Here is a 17,416-nt window from a genome sequence, read left to right as displayed (position 1 = left end):
TTATTCAGTAAATTCTTTTCTTGGCATCATGTTGAAGTATTAAAAGGTACAGAATTCTTAAAAAGATATAGAGTCCAAAGGAATTTTCTCTTAAATTCATTCTTCCTTTAAAAATCTCTGAAAAATTTTTCTCCTTATCTTTTTCTGCCGTCACTAATGCAAAGTGGTATCCAAGGTTCTTAATGTGAGATTTGTTAAAATTTTTCTCATTTTCAGCACTTATACTGTTTGGTATACAGGGCTAAATTGGGCAAGGAATTTTGACTTTGTATAATTATATTTTATATTTAAAGTCACTGGGAATAGTGAGGACAATTTATGGATGTTCTTATATTGTAATAGATTTATTTCTATGTGTGTTATGAAATTCACTTATTAGTGATGAATTTTCAACATACTTGCCATAGAAAACAAAGTATCCATAAGTATTGTAACATATTAGCCACTAAAATCTGTGTTAAGATTATCTTGGTTTCTTGGAAGAGATTGTAATGAATTCTTATCTAGTGATTTAATCTAGCCAATACTGAGGGATTTTACTGGTAGTGGTAGTTCAATCAAACAGCTGTAGTGTGCAGCAAGAGTAAAGACTACAATTTTGAGAACATTCCTACTCACATAAGTGAAGAAATCCATTGGATGGGGATCTAAATATTTATATTTATATTGTGAAAGCAAACTTAAGGTTTTTAAGAAGACTGCTGAGACTAGGTGCTTTGCTTCCTTTCATCAAATATCTTTCTGTGGCATTTGAGAGCAAAAACCCAGAAACATAGTAATTGCTAAATTACAAGGCTTTCCTTTTTGTTTGCTTTTTAAGTAGAAAAACATGTTGGCAATATTGAGTTTAGGAGTTGATTGAGTTACATCTGACTTCACTAGTTTTGGTCATTTCATTTATTAAAGATACAGTCATCAATGAGTTTTTGACTTTAAAGACCCCAATGGAAGGCTTGCTGTTTTTAAAAAATTAACTAACATTATTTTTATTCAGTGATGTTGGATGTGTATGAATTATCAATATTTAGTGAGTAATCCCAATAAATTTTGTGCTATGGGCTTTGCTGTTTGCTGGGTCAGATTTCTATTCTCTCAAGCATACTGAAGATCAAGAAGTATCATATTTAACATGTGGGTCCTCACAGGGCAAAAGCAGAGTTCAGGATCCAAGAGAATTTTCCGCTCTGTGTATGATGTTTATGCATCTTGAATTAAGCAGAAAGCATGACTTTATCCTGTTCCTTAAAGAAGTAATCCAGATTGAGGCACAAGTAGCCCAATTCATTACTGGCCTGCAGCATTAATCGCTTGTCTCTTTGAGGGGGAAATTGGCAGCAGGCAATGTGCATCAGGATGCGGGGTTTTTTGTGGCCTTGTAGCTTTGTCCATGTAATTTAAGTGGTTGCCTGACATTCCAGTGGTCCCTGGAGATAATAGTGGTTGACAGTTTTGGCCAGACAAGGTCAGCATCTTTTCCCTGGAGGTTTGGTCCTTCATCTGCAAACATATACTAATTGCACAAGCCACAGTGCTACAAACACATACTCTGCCTTCCAAGAGTTTTCTATCTAAAACTAACACTCCGACGTGGACAGACCTTCAGATGTCTTCTGTTGGCTAACTTCAGTCATTTTTATATAGCTTATTGCAATTCTCCCTAGCCTTCCTGCATACTTCAGCTTAATTAAGTACTCCTTAATTCTAAGCAATTTTTTTTAAATGAAAGGAAGTTCATATATTGTGTACCAAAGGAAAAGGTAAAAATGGTCCTAATCACTTATCCCTTTATTCATCTCTGACTTCAGTGTAAGTACTCTCTTGGGTTCAAGTCCTCTTTCCTTTGAAGGGGTGTGGTTATTTTGATTGTGATGTTAATTCTGGACTTCAGCTAAATTCTGCAGGTCATCATCTTTCCTGTTCTGGGGAGAGCTGAAGGACTAAGTTGAATTTCTGGCTACCACTCTATGCCCTATGTCAGCCATACCAGCTCCAGGCTATCACCAGGGCTCAGACTTCTATGGGATCTCTTCCATCCCATTCATTCTTCAAAGAGGCTTTTCTTTCATGACTTTGTCCTTCTAAGACTCAGGCATAAGAGAAGCGGGCTTAATTATTTTGTACCGTTTAGTGAGACAGGTAATAAATCAGCATTTCTCTAGGTGGTGAGGTTCTTGCAGCCACAGAAAATTGTTTTTTATTTTGTGATACATTTTGAAGTAACTTTATGCAACTTCTTAGCACTGGTCTTTGATGCCCTAACCAACCAGAGGAAAAGCATCTGCAGAGGTGGGTTACTACATCCCAACCCTAATGGTAGATAACCCTAAGAAATATTAAGGGCTGTCTTCTACACAGTGAAATCAAGCAGTTAAGCAGCATACTACTACAGAATAGCAGATGTATTCTTGTTTGGTTGAGTAACCACATTTAAAAAGAGAATGTAAAATTTTTATAAAGCCATGTATGTGAACTTTGGGAACACACATATAGTTCCCTTTAGAAGGCTCCCTGGAAGAAATATGCTTTCGGTGGCAGCGTCTATGAAATTAAGGGGAAAAAATTGCTACAGTGGACTCAGGGTGGACTTCCAAGAAAACTCCTGAATTGGATAAGTTTCCCTGCTAGTTGGTAAATACTTACAGCCCTTTGAGGACTGTGGGTGGAACTGGCTGTCTCACAGCCACCTGGCTCCAAGGACTTCCTGAGCCAGAGGGGAAAGATGTTGAATCGGTCCAGCAGTTAGTACTGAAAAGCACAAAGCTCTTGTACGTGGCTCACCCTAGATTGTTTATTAGTTTTATAAAGAAGCATTTTCATAAGTGGCTCCAAAGCAGCTGCCAGAACTTGGCCAGAGTACCTATGAGCGTTGCAAGGCTGCATCAAAGTGGCTTTGTCAAAATGTAAACCTCTGTTTTTTTTTTTTTTTATTCTATTATTTAGTTTTGGCTGCATCAGGTCTTAGTTGTGGCACGCGGGATCTTCTTTGAGGCATGCAGGATCTTTTGTTGCGGTGCGTGGGCTCTTCATTGCAGTGCGCGGGCTTCTCTCTAGATGTGGCATGCGGGTTTTCTCCTAGTTGTGGTGCGCAGGCTCCAGGGCACGTGGGCTCTGTAGTCTGTGGCACGCAGGCTCTCTAGTTGAGGCGCACGAGCTCAGTAGTTGTGGCACGTGGGCTTAGTTGCCCTGTGGCATGTGGGATCTTAGTTCCCTGACCAGAGATCAAACCCGCGTCCCCTGCATTGTAAGGCAGATTCTTTACCACTGGACCACCAGGAAGTCCCAACCTCTTTTAAGTTATCAGGTAATGGGCGCAAAAGGCACAACTGTCATCCTATCCTCAACTGGGATGGTGGTCAAGATGAACACATTATTTAAGGGGAAAAATGCTAAAGTTTCATGGCTAACTTTTAGATTGAGTCAATATTCCCACATCAAAATGACCAAGTTAAAACAGCGGCATCAAAACCCCTCTGGTGTTGGAACTTTCCCAGCAGTCCAGCGGTTAAGAATCTGCGCTTCCACTGCAGGGGGTACAAGTTCGATCCCAGGTCTGGGAACTTAAGATGCCACATGCTGCGTGGTGGGCCAAAAAGTAAAAAAAAAAAAAAGAACACCTAGTGTCAAATTCTGTGTCAGAATGTCTGTGTCATATCCAATATCAAACGTGACTGAGCAGAGACTGTATCTGTATTCCTTCCTCTATTTAGGGCCTTTACTTAGGTCTGGATAAGTGCTATTTAGGGAAAGAAGGTAACTGCTGACTTGAGGCTACTGCTGGTACTGTGTACTAATGGAAGATTCAGAAATTTAGGGGATGGGATGGGATGAGGGTAGGGAGAATAAAATCATTTGTATAGAGAAGCAAGAGCTGGTTGAGCCCAGTTCTACTTCATACATGATGGGTTTCAGGTGTCAGATGATGTCCTTAACACCCTCTATCTTTATTTTTCCTGTGGTTTGAGTAATTTCATGGATATTTCTGAGTTTAGGTTGCGTATTTGACTTAGGAAAGGAGCTATTTAATTTACAGTCATCAGCTAAGTCATTGTTTTATATGACAATACACAGATTATGGCCAGTTGCTGAAATAATAGATGCATATAGGAGGCATTATTACAGTCTATAATCACATTCATGCAAGGATCTGCCATCTTAATTGAGCTAACTGGTCACATTAGCAAGCCAGATTTCAGAGATGCTAACCCTTGTGACTGAGACCAGAGGGTTAGTTACAGGAGATGACAGTAGCACTAAAATGATGACATTACAAAAAAACTGGTTGGCCGTTCCTTCAAACTATGTTTGATGCAGGTTTGTGAGGAATACAACAGTATACAACCTTTGGTTTCTTAACTGTATTGTGTTTCTGTAGAGTGCTTTTAATGCTGGCAAACTTTTTTACCTCTGATCTCATTTTGTTTTCCCAACAAGGTAGGCTGCGATGATTCTCTTACCGACCTGTTTCATGGATGATTAAACTGAGGTCCAAGGAGCCCAAGTCAGTTGCCCCACAATCTTTACGGCTAGATAGTTGTACGTCTGGAACCGGAGCCCAGACCTCTGGGCCTTACCACATCTGCCTCCTGTCTTTCTAGTAGTCCATGCCTACCTGTAATTAAGCCCAGTTTTGAAGTGTGACCTCTAATACCCCACCAGACTTCCTCTGTCTCTAGCCCATTACCCACATTTATCTTCTCTGGTGCACATATGCATAATTTATGAAGTTTCTTTGTTTACCTCCTGTTGATCTCTGCTAGATTATAAGTGCCAGGAAAGCAAAAATGTTGTCTGTCTTGTTCATCTCTGTTTCCCAGTACCTGCACATAGTAGTCACTCAATAAATATGCATTGTAGTTCTTGATCAATGGAGTCTTTGGGAAAGAAGTTTCTAAGAGGTCTTAGTTGTATATTTTTATTCTCTTACTGACCTGGCACAGAGTATATTCTTAATAGGTTTTATTATTAATACATTTTATTGGCTATTGATGTAGCACAGAAGAGAGACTGAGGAATGTGATGAGAGTCTCTGCCTTCACATAAGAACTCAAATACTGAGAAGTTTACCTAAGCTTTTCTTTCTGCTTCCTGGGTCCCCTCCCCGGTGCCTGGGATAGGTACTCAAAGAAGTTTGCTGATGGTAATGCTCTTGGTGGTCAAGAGGTGCCTGGTTGGCATTGGAGAAGAGGAGAAGTGTATTCCAGTAGAGGGAAACAGCACTAGCAAACCCCCCCAGATAGAAGCAGAGCTAGGCCTAGAACCCAGCTCCCATTCCTTAACACCAATATGCCTTTACCTCTGTCATTACTAACAAGAATTTGGGAAGGCAAAGTAATATCTTGTGATGCTTCAGAACCAGTACTTTTTAATGGATTTCATTCAGTGTGCTGAGCTTTTAGTCAACGTCTTTTAAACCATTTTTTAAAAACCAATGCCTCAGGCTCCACCCCAGAAATTCTGATTAATTTTAAAGGCTCACCAGGTGAATCTAAACCAGTGGTTCTCAGACTTTCAAGCGTATGAGAATCATTTGGAGGGCTTCTTAAACCCAGATTGCTGGGCCCACACCCAGAGTTTCTGGTTCAGTAGATCTGGGGTATGGTCCAAGAATTTGCATTCCTTTTAAAGTTCCAGGTGATGCTGATATTGATACTTTGAGAAATACTGTACTAAACAGAGTGGCCAGACGCAGTACTGGAAACTCCCAGCCTTGAATCTTTACGGGCAAGGGACTACGTGTTGTTGGTCTTTGTTTCCACGGTGCCTAGCATAGTGTAGGTACTCAGTGCGTAATGAATTGACAAATTGATAACAACCTTAATGGAAGCTCACAGCTCAAGCAGTTGCCTAGCCTGCCATCCCTGAAGCTCATGGGTTGAGGCAGGAGAAGTACTTCGAGAAGGTCACAAGTGTTCCCCCACTAAGGAAGTTGTCAAATGGCCGCCAGCTTGACATAGGAGAGCTGCCTTCATCTCTCTTAGTAGCTGCCACTGTCTTGAAAGGTAAGACGAGCCCAGGGGACCACTGTCACTTTCTCTAGACTTCTGAAGAAAGATGGAGTAGCTGTGTTCAGTGTGGGCTTGAGGGCAGAGCAAGGGCAGCAGAAGCAACATAAGGAAGACCTTTGAAAGTCAGAGCTGACCAACAGTGAATTGATCTGCTTGAGGCCTTGATGAGCTCCCCATCACTGGAGGAAGCAGAGCCTAGGACTCTACTCAGCGGGATGCTTTAGTGTCTTCTAGCCAAGCGATTCTTTCTTTCACAGACCATCCTGTTCAAGTTGTAGTCTCAGCCTGAAGTCCACCTGGCAGCCCAGCCACATTCTCTGGTCCCTCCTGAAACCCAGGACACAGAACAGCTCTCTGTCCATAGTAGCAGGGAGGAACATGATGAGAGTCTGTGCCTTCACATAAGAACTCAAATACTGAGAAGTTTCCCTAAGCTTTTCTTTCTGCTTCCCAGGCCCCCTCCCCAGTGCCTGGGATAGGTACTCAAAGAAGTTTGCTGATGGTAATGCTGTTGGTGGTCAAGAGGTGCCTGGTTGGCATTGGAGAAGAGGAGAAGTGTATTCCAGGAGAGGGAAACAGCACTGGCAAAAGGATGGCAGTGAGAATGCGTGCGGCATGGGGGAGACCATGTTCCAAACAATGGGAGATGGGAGTATGCAAAGATAAGGTGGAGAAATACAATGGACAAACCTTAAAGACAAGTAAAAGAATGTGGATTTGTCCTGTGTCTGTTTAGCTGGGTCTAGACCAGAACGCTGGGTAACTGCTAGGCTGGATGAGCCAGTGTGACAGAGTCTTCTCAGATTTTGGAAGCTGCACTTTTCCTCCTCTCACCCCTCCTCTTTATTTTTCTCTTTCTCCTCCTCACTGTAAGCTGTCCCTTGAGTTCTATTCTGAACTCTTAATGGTTTTTCCATCTCACTAGGGACAGTGTGCAAACCCTCCTTGGCTTGGCCTGGTTGGGGCTGGGCCCGGGGCCGGCTCAGGCGAGCCGGGGAGAGGAGGCGGCTCCCAGCAATAAGCAACCCACAGAATTGTGTCTGTTATTTATGAAAAAGTTTCTGGGTTTTCGGCTAATTGCAAAAATACATAATGGATGCTTTTCGCATCTGCTAGTTATTCTGGAACAGGCCTGCATCCAAGAGCAAACTTTAAACAAACAATAAGATTATGGAGCTTAACTATTTCAATGTGTGACAGAAAAGAAAGCCAAGGCCCCAAAAGTTGCATTAATACACACGCACTCAGACACAAGCGAGGGGACGACAGATACACATACATACAAATATACAGATTCACATCCTGGTACCAGCGCACACAAATGCGTGCTTGGGTACTAGCCCCTAGTACATACGTGGACGTACAGCTCGAACACATGTGCCCAGTCACAGGCACCAGTGCACATACTCAGACACGTAGACAAATGCACATGCATGCACTCATGTCCATGTATACCCCTACACAGTTGGGCAGCACAGGCACACAGACACAAAGGCACACAGACACACAACCCCAGACACCAGTGCAACAAGTGGTCCTCCTAGGTGGGTGAGTGGGTCTTCCCAGTCCAGAGGTAAGTAAAGTACTCAGCTGGGCACTGGCTGTGCCTGGGAGGTATCGGGTGTAGTTATTCAGTGTGGCCACCAAGGGGCGCCCAGGATCCATACTGCATCCACTTTTTTGCTGGTTCTGTCAGCCCGTCAGTTGTTTCTGTACCCACAAGCCTGCATCTTCCTGTTCCAGATCCCTGAACAGAGCTGAGAGGCTCCTTGCTCCCAGCTCCAACCTTCTAGGACCCACTGTATTCATTCTCACCTTGTCCCTGTCTCAAACCACTGAAACAAGCACAGGTCTCCATCCCTCCTCCCTCCCAGCTGAACATATACTTCAGAGCCCCCTGCTCAGTCCTCAGACTGCTCTTTGGAGAAGTGGATCTGTCAGGTCTTGATCATAATGTAGCCTCTACCAAAGCTTCTCTCCCAGGAGCAGCTGTGAAAATCCCACCTACTTTTCAAAGTCTACTTCAGCATCTCCCTGTGCAGGACTGCCAAAGTTAACAATGCATGTTAAAATAATTGAATGGATGAGTTAATGTCCAGCTCAACACCTGACTCTGCCTCGTCCACTGACCCCAGCTGGAGAGGTCTGTCACCCTCTAGCACCTGCCTCCCGGCTTTTTATGTGCTTTTATGAAACAAATCCCAGCTTTAATACACAGCAAAGCAGAAGTCAACCCCTTTCAGCATCCCTGACAGGTAGCTACCCTAGTAACAGAGAACTCACCCCTCCCTGAGCAGCCCTCCTCACTGGGTCTAGAAAGTTCCTCTGTGTTCCTTCTCCATAAACATTCTCAGAGCTCCTTCTTCATGACAGGGGCTGTGGCAGGCTCCGAACAGACAAGATCTCTGCCCTTCAACGAATTAGTCCAGTGAGGGCATTTAACCAGTACAGCATGAAGCATGCAATAGTACAGTAAGTACAAAGTGCAGGGCAGGGTGTGATGAACTTTCCAGAGGAGTGAGGTGGGGAGTCGGAGACATTTACAGAGGGAGTGAGAGCTGAACTGAGACAATGAATAAGAACAATCATTATAGTTCTGTATACTGAATGTTTACTGTGTTTGTGGCTGCTCATCCTCAGAGGTGAAATTCTAATTCTAACCCGTGTCTGCCTATCTGCAGTCTGAGAGCTTAGCCACTAGGCTAAAACACCTCTTATGACATAAATAAAGTAAGAGTTTGGGGGCAGCAGGGAGGGGAAGGGCATGCCAGGTGTTTTAGTTTTCTATTGCTGCCTAACAAATCATCACAAACTTGGGGACTTTAAAGAACACCCACTTGTTACCTCAGTTTTGTACGTCAGAAGTCGGGGTTCTCTGCTCACAGTATCACAAAGCTGAAATCAAGGTATCATCTGGAGGCTCAGGAAAGAATCCACTTCCAAGCTTCCACACTGTTGGCTGAAGTCAATTCCTTGCGGTTGTAGGACTGAGATTCCTGTTTCCTTGGTGACTGTTGGTAATGGGGCACTCTTGGCACTAGAGGCTGTGCTCAGATCCTTTCCATGTGTCCCCTCCATTTTCCAGTCAAGAAAGGCAGACAGAATCTTCCCCATGCTTCAAACCCCTGACTTCCTCTTCTGTCACCAGCTGGTCAAGCGAGTCTTTTATGCTTTGTTTATAGATGCATCTGAAAACTTAGAAACTAATAAACTGTGTTTTTCATGTAATTGTGTTATCATCGTTCATTGCAGATCCGGGGGTTCCTAGATTGCATATTCTTACTTACACCCCTTTTTCTTTTCCTCAAATTCCTAACTGCCTTTATCTCTCCCTCATATTTATCCAGTCTCTCTTTCATCCAGTCTTCCTCTCTCCCCAGAGACTTCCTTCCAAGGCCCTCTATTCTCATGCTGTAATGTGATCAGCTCGTGTCCAAGCCTGCTGGACATCCATCACTTTAACTTCCTTTCACAGCTTTCTGTGTGGGGTCCACCCTTTTTTGAAACATGTTTCCCACTTTCATGGTTTATGTCCATGTTTGTCTAGAGCACACCCACACCCTCCCAAGTAACCACCTGAGGAAGAATGCATAGGATGTAAATATTCTCCTGGCGTGTCTCCCTATGTCTTTACTATATCTGTATAGTTGATGGTTCATACGACTATGTTCCCTCAGCACTTTGAAGCATTTCTCTACTAACTTCTAGCATCCTGTGTTGCTGCTGAGAATTCTGAAGTCACTCTGATTACCATTCCTTTGTGACCTTTTTTTCTTTATTTTTATCTTTCTCCCATCTGAAAGCTTTTAGATCTTCTCTTTATCTCCCTGTATTTAAAAAGTCAGGATATGGTACCCAAGGGCAGATCATTTTTTCATTCATTTTGGGGGCACATATTGAGCTCTTTTAATATGGAGACTTTGTGAACTTTGTTCAAGGGAAATTTTCTTAGGTAACTTTTAAATAATTTCTCCATTTTTATCTGTTTTTGCTAGAATTCCCATTTGTTAGATTTTTAACTTTGTGTGTTGGTCCTTTATGTCTCATATTTTCTCTCATATTTTCTACCTTCTTATCTTTTTATTTCACTCTCTGAGAAATTTCCTTAACTTGAAAACATTGAAACCTACTAAAATTTGAAATATATATTTAAATTTTCAAGAGCTCTCTCTTGTTGTCTGGTTGTTTCTTTTTTCTTCATGCCATCTAGTTTTTATTTTATGGATACACTATCTCCTTGAATCTCTATAAGGATTCTATTGAGTGTAAAACTTTTCTTTTTCTTTTTCTTTTTTTTAGTTCTTTTCTGGTCCTTGCATTATTTCCATTTCCTTTGGGGTCATTTTATTTGTTTGTCTTACTCTTTCAGTTTGGTGGCTTTCCTCAAATGTTTGGTAATCCTTGGCTGTCCATTCATATTTACAAATGAAGAACTAAAGAGCTTGCTGTTAACTAGTGTGCATGCCTCAGGTTGACTGGGCAGTCAGTCAGTCTATAGTAGAGGACTTGCTTCCCCTACTCCCACCCCGAGACCAGAACATGAAGGTCTTTCATCTGGGGACAATAGATTGCTCCAGAAGCGCCCCCCCCACCCCCCAATCTCCCCCTGGAGAGTAGACCCTGACCTCTTGGTGCTCTGTGCCTGGGGTTGAGGAGAGACTGTCCAATGTCGATTTTTAATTAATCCCCTGTTTTAAGCTCTGTGTCTTGCTGGTTCTGCCAAGACAGGTTGCCTCCTTCCTTGGCTGTATCTTCCTCTCCGCACACTCTGTCCTAAGACTTTCTCTGCCCTCCTGCATCAGTTACCACTCCTCCACCTGCTTTGTATTATTCTGTTGTAATAGCTTGTCTCCTGAGGTTACCTCACCCATTATCTTTATTGTTGTGGTTTGCATCCTTTGTATTCCTTAATAGTCATTTTATCAATAGAAGTCTCTCAAGCAAAAGGGGCATAAAACAAACAGTCAATTTATCATCCTCAAGGACATGTCAGCCCAAGCTCTTCCTTATTATCCCTCTAATTACAGCACTGGCCCAGTTGTGAGGTCCTCCAAGTGTGTCTCCTGTGCACACTCTCTCCTCCCCTAACCCCAGGCACCTCTTCCTCACCCATCAAGGCTCTCTCCTCCTCAGGAAAGGACCGTAAACTCCTTTACTCTGAGGTGCCTGTCAGAGGGTGAGAACTTCAGAGAACACAGTCCCCATTGGTTCAGACCTAACAAATGAAGAGTGAATGGTGGGATCTCAGTTCTAGGGCGTAGTTTAGGGAAGTTCTACCTCAGGTGTGAGTGCAGGTCTTCTATGCCTCGAGGCCCTAAAATGCTCCCATGTTATTCACTGGTGATAATAGCACAAATGTGACTCTCCCAGAGGACTGAGACGGCCCAACTGTGGCTGGAGAGCGGCTGCTGCTTCTCTGCACTACAACCCCTGCCCCCGGGCCTGGACTTTGACAGAAGATCCAACTTACTCTTGCTTAAACCTTTAGAACAGTATTTGCTTACTTAAGTCCAGAGGCTGTGTGGTGGCTCATAGGTAACAAGGACCATGACCCTTTCCATCTTCCACATCATCGTCCTCAGGGTGTAGGTATGGTAGATTACATTTTCCAAAGATGGAGGCAACAGTATCTCCCATGCCACTTGCTCTTCTGCAATGTGACCTTGCCATGCCTTCATTAAGAGGTGGAGTCATGGATAAAGAAGAAGTGGTATATATATATACAATGGAGTATTACTCAGCCAAAGAAGAGTGAAATAATGCCATTTGCAGCAACATGGATGGACCTAGAGATTATCATACTAAGCGAAGTAAGTCAAGCAGAGAAAGACAAATGCCATATGATATCATTTATATGTGGAATCTAAACTATGACACAAATGAACATATCTACAAAACAGAAACAGACTTACAGAGAACAGACTTGTGGTTGCCAAAGGGGAGGGGGAGTGGGGGAGGGAAGGATTGGGAGTTTGGGATTAGCAGATGCAAACTAGCATGTATAGGATGGATAAACAACAAGGTTCTACTGTATAGCACAGGGAACTATGTTCATATCCTGTGATAAACCATAATGGAAAAGAATATGAAAGAGAATGTATATATCTATAACTGAGTCACTTTGCTGTACAGCAGAAATTAACACAACATTGTAAATTAACTATACTTCAATAAAAATTAAAAAAAAAAAAAGAGGTAGAATCTAATTCTCTTCCCCTTGAATCTGGGCTGGCCATAGTGACTAGCTTAACCAATATAATATGGTAGAAATGACATTTTGAACTTTCAAGGTCAGGTCATAAGCCTTGCAGCATCTGTCTGGGCCTCATAAAATGCTTAGTGCTTGAAACACTTGCCCTTGGAAACCAGCAGCCATGCTGGGGGTCACCCAAGCCACATGAAGGGGCCATGTGCAGGTATCCTGGTCAAGAACCCTGGCTGAGCTCTCCCTGGACATCCAGCATCAACCGCCAGCTATGTGAGTGAGCCATCTAGGACATCCAGACCAGGTGAGCCTTTAGATGACTCCTGCCCGAGCCTCCACCAGATTGTAACCTCATAAGAGACCTCAAGTGAGAACCATCTAGTTGAGCCCAGTCAACCTGCAGAATGGTGAAAGATAATACTTAGTTGTTGTTTTAAGATACTGAATTTGGGGAGGTAATTTGTTACATAGTAAAAGATGACTGGAACAGTTGGCTTTCTTCCTCTCGCCTGTAGCCTCAAGTTACAAGATGGCCTCCTCAACTACATCATTACAAACAACCACATCTAAAAGCAGAAGTAAGGAAGTAAGTACAGACCAAAGTCTTTCTCCTTGAGTGACTTTAAGGGGGAGGAATATCTTACCCAGAAGTCACCCAGCCGAATCCCCCATATTCTCACTCAGTTCTCCCAGAACTGGGTCACACAGCCTCTCCTAACCACTAGACAGGCTGGGTACAGCCTCTTTAGTGGGAGGTAGGCAAAGGAATAGGAGGCTGGGAATCGCTGTCGTTTGGGCAACCAACAGCGTCGGCTATACCTTGTTGATGTGGTGGTTGTTCTAGGGGGAAGAACAATCAGATGGGAAAATGACCCCATGCTAAAGACGGAACCTTCACTGCTCCTTCCAGAAGCGAAGCTGCCTCAGTGGGAACAAGTTTATTGAAAACTCCTTCTTTAGGTAGGAAGCATGGTGTACTGCCTGGAGTCCCCCGCTGGGAGGCAGAACCTGGCTCTAGAGCTTGCTAGTGGTGCGGTATTAGTGGGTTAGTTCCCCATTCTGTGCCTCAGTTTCCTCGTCTGCACACGGAAAGGATTCCTTCCAACTCCTTCACGCTAGGAGAAGCCGGGGCAGAAGGGAAGTGCTGGACGCTTACCGTGTGTGGAGGCCGTGCACTGCCCAAGTCAAGCTCGGCAGAGCCTGCCTCTGGCCACAGATGTTGGGATTTGCCAAACAAACCCTAATCACTTAATGAGAAATGAAAATGGTGCCTGGTTCCTCCACTTAATTGCCCCTTTGAAAACAACACACGGGAGATTTACAGTAATCACCATAATCGCCTCGTAAAAACCCAAGAATTTGAGGACTGACATGCCTCATTTCTGGGAGGAATTAGAGGCAAAAATTAAGGCAAGGAATTCCTGGCCTGCCTTGGCCTTGGCTCCCTGGAATCCAGGACTTTGCCCACAGAGAGCCTGCCACCCTGGACAGCCTCCTGGCCCAAGCAAATACAGCTCCAAATGCTCGGCAGCAGTGTTTCCTCACAGGCCTGCTCCCTGGACCTCTTTGTCTTTGGTACTGCCTAAGGAAGGTAGACCAAATGCCAGAGGGCCTGACATCCCTGAGGGTCAGATGGAGGTCCTCAAGGAGGAGACAGAGGAATCTTGCTGCACCCACTAGCGACGTCTGAGCTAAAGGACGGGAGGGGAGGGGAGATGCGGAGGTGGGAGCACAGGCTGTCCCTAGTCCCTGGAAAGCCGCAGCTCTCAGGTTCTCCTGAGGCCATCTATCTTGATTTGCACACCTCCCACGACAAGGTGTTCTGACCTCCCAGGACATCTACTAAGGTAGCCTGGCAGGGAGAAGCTTCACACTCAGCAGAAGTCTCTTGCCTTTCACTGCCTCATAACTGGACTCAGAATCACTGAGTGTCAAGGTTAGAACTGTCCTCTGGGTTTGCGTCTCCAGCTTCTCCCCTCGATAGCAATTCCTTTCTTTCTTCCCTCTCACTCTCCTCTACTCATTCATTCAAAAATATCTATTAAATCCCTGACGTGCATCAGAAACTACCAATTCTTACCACAGTAGCCAGAGTGGTGCTTTTAAAACCTGAATCAGATCACTCTCCAAATCAAAGGGAAGGCGGCTCCTGCACGGCTCGCATGCCCCGCCCTTCGCCCACTCTGCTCCAGCCACGCTGGCCCTCCTTGCTGTCCCTGGAAAACACCAGGGACCCTCCCACCTCAGCGCTTTTGCCCTTGCTGTTCCCACTGCCAGGAAGGCCCTTCCCCGGTATATCCAAATGCCTCCCTCCCTCACTTCCTTCCAGGCCTTTCCTCACCTCCCTACATAAAATTGCACCCCTACTCTCTCTATTATCCCCCCCAACTTTATTTCTGTCCGTCATGCCCATTACCTTCTGAGATACAGTCCACTCTAAGATTTGCTGGTTGTCTCTCTACACTAGAAGGTAAGCTCCAAAGGGCAGGGGTTTTTGTCTTTTTTTTTTTTCACGATTATATTCAAACACTTAGCACAGCAGCTGTCACATGGTAGGTGCTCAATGAATATCTGTCGAGTGAATGAACCATGTGGAGAGAGCAGAGAAAAAGATAAAGCCCCCACCGTTGTGGAACTTAGAGTCTGGTGGCAGAGGCAGACGTTAGGCAAATAGTCACCTGTAGGACTAAGTGACTCAACTGTGGTAAACGCTGGCGGGAACGCGGCAGGTGGAATGAGGGTGATCTGACCACAGGCCAGACAGGCCAGTTGGCGGAAATTTGGCACAAATATCCTCTGTTTGCGAGAGGATTGGACATGTAGGGTGATGAGGGTTTGGGCCGCAAAGCTTCAGGAGGAAAAGGTGCTGGAGAAGTTTGGGGTGCCACCTCTAGACCCTCTAAAGGCAACGGGACTCCGTGACGAGAGGGCGGCCGTCCGCAAACTGGGTTCGAGTCCCCCCTCCTCTGCCTCTTCCCAGCCACTCACCTTGGGGCAAGCCACCTCAGGGCCAGAGCACTAGGTTCCTTGTCTGTGGGCTGGAGAAGGGGTAACTAGACCTGCCGGGAGGAAGGGATGAAATATCTGTTAGAGCCGGAGCCTGTAGGTGCTTGGTGAGTGCCAGCTCCTTTCCAGCCCCTTTCTTCTTTGTTGAACTTTTCAACATCCAGTCTCTTTTCAAATAGCTGCTCCGCCTTCTCTCCTGGCCCCTCACAGCCTTGGGGAGCAGTGTGAGGAAGGGAAGCATCTAATCAACCTGAATGTCAACTGCAGGTTAACAGACATGAACAGGACCTTTGGGGGCAGCATGTGACAGAGGATTAGACTGATTTCTGCTGAGCCCCAGCCCCTCCTGGGCTCCGGGCCAAACAGGGTTGGCTTTGGAGCTATTGACTACATCTCCCATCAGCCTCCGGGCCGATGCCTGCTGACCCATCATAGGACCATGTGACTAGAATGAAGCTTGGGGTGGGGGATGGCTGACAAAGCTAGTGACACAACTAGTGTTGCCAACTGCCAGGCTCTGGGAGGAGCCCTCCTTGACTGACAACCTACAGAGAGCTCCCAGCACAGACCCATGCACGCACATACACGTGTTCATGTGCACACACACACACACACACACACGCACGCACACGCATATCCACACACAGCTCCCGGCTCCACAGCGCCCCCCACCATGGGATGACGAATCCCTGCTCACTCACATCCTGCTCTCTCTCCTGATTGGTAAGTGGGGGAGGGAGGTTGGTAGGAGGCAGCAAACACATCACTTCTTCCCGTGGTTAGCGTGGACAGCGGCTGCACTCAGGCGTGTGGCAAACTCTCGCGTACTGTGGGCCGGCTCCAGTGTTAAGCAACGGAGAAGCGATGAATCAGATCTGAGTCTTGGCCTCAGGGCTCACATTCTATTGGGGACAACAGACACTTGCACAGGTAATTACTATATAAACTACACAGTAGAGGGTCCAAGAGGGAACCTGCAGAAAGAAAACCTGGATTACACTTTGGGGGTTGAGGGTGGTGACAGGAAAGGCTTTGGGATAAGGTAGCCTTTAAGCTGGGCTGAGATTGGATGGAAGGGCTCCTAGGCTGGTAGAACTGCACAAAGTCACAGAGGCGGGAGAGTGAGGCGCCGGCAGGAAATGGCAAAATGCCTGATGTCAGCCTAGAGCACAGGTGGGATGTAACTGCTTTCACCACAGCGATTCGGTTTGTAACCAGCCCTGAGGAACCCTCCCAGGGGCTAATGCCTCCCAATCCTTCCCTGCATCCACCGGACACCTCGGATGGCTTTGGATGGCTCCTAGGGGACCAGAAGACCACTGTCTTTCTTGTTTGCTACTTCACTGCCCTGCTTGGCCCTACATTCGACTCCTTCAAATTAGCCTCTCTTGCATCATCTCAAGTGTCCCCTGGATGTGCTCCTGCCTCTCCTCTCCCTGCTTACAAGCATCTCATCCTTCAAGGACAGAGGAGTCCTGCTTCCTCCAGGGAAGCCCTCCTAACCACTCCACCTCACTCTGGCCTCCTCATCAGATCACCTGAAATGCCTGAAGTAACCATGTGGCTTCACTCAATGACCCCTTTTCAGTAAAGGTGCTTTGTCACATGCTGTAGAATGATGCTATTTTCACAACAAGAAATTCACTAGAGTCTGTTTAATATATGCATATGTATAACTGATTCACTTTGCTGTACAGCAGAAACTAACACAACATTGTAAATCAACTACACTCCAATAAAAATTAATTAAAAAAAAAGAAGTCCACTAGAGTCTGTTTAACCAAAGAAAGGGGGATTGATTACAAGGGACTCAAGTGACCTAACGCAGGAAAGGACTTGACCTAGCTCAAGACCCCGGGGTGGGGGTTCTCCCCACTTCTATCTCTGCCTCTTTGCTCTTTTCTTTTCCCAGACTGGCCTTCTCTGCCCCTCTGATCAGATGGGGGAAAACATGACAGTTCACAGCACCCATCATGTCCAGCCATGTGGAAAGAATCTCCACATTTCCAAGAGAGGGTGATTGGACCAATTGGAGCAGGTGTCCCACTCTGGCCCAGTCAGCTTTGGTAGGGGAATGGGGTCACATGGTGCTAACACGGCTGCCAGGCTACCCCTCTGGGAGTCATTCCTCACAGTCCTGGGGGTTGGTGAGTGGTCTGTTCTGAGAGAAAGGAATTGTCATGAGCAGAGCAGATACCCC

General features: G+C 45.3%; 1 protein-coding gene across 11 annotated transcripts in view; it reads left to right on the top strand.

Annotated features, from left to right (window-relative positions):
• Positions 1-116: 116 nt before the first annotated feature.
• The window catches only part of FOXE3 (forkhead box E3), a 34,354-nt gene continuing 17,054 nt past the window's right edge, over positions 117-17,416 (top strand). Inside the window, exons 1-3 of one of the 11 annotated variants that reach the window (XM_082433553.1) lie at positions 117-5,999; positions 12,726-12,796; positions 16,000-16,146. The gene's annotated coding sequence lies outside the window, so the exon portion shown is untranslated. The other 10 variants (XM_082433547.1, XM_082433552.1, XM_082433548.1 and 7 more) reach the window with 10 other exon arrangements.

This window comes from Balaenoptera physalus, assembly GCF_965194825.1.
Source record: "Balaenoptera physalus genome assembly, chromosome: 1".
In the NCBI taxonomy this organism is placed as follows: Eukaryota; Metazoa; Chordata; class Mammalia; order Artiodactyla; family Balaenopteridae; genus Balaenoptera; species Balaenoptera physalus.
Note: the sequence above shows the minus strand (reverse complement) of the source record. Positions and strands in the feature narration are given on the sequence as shown.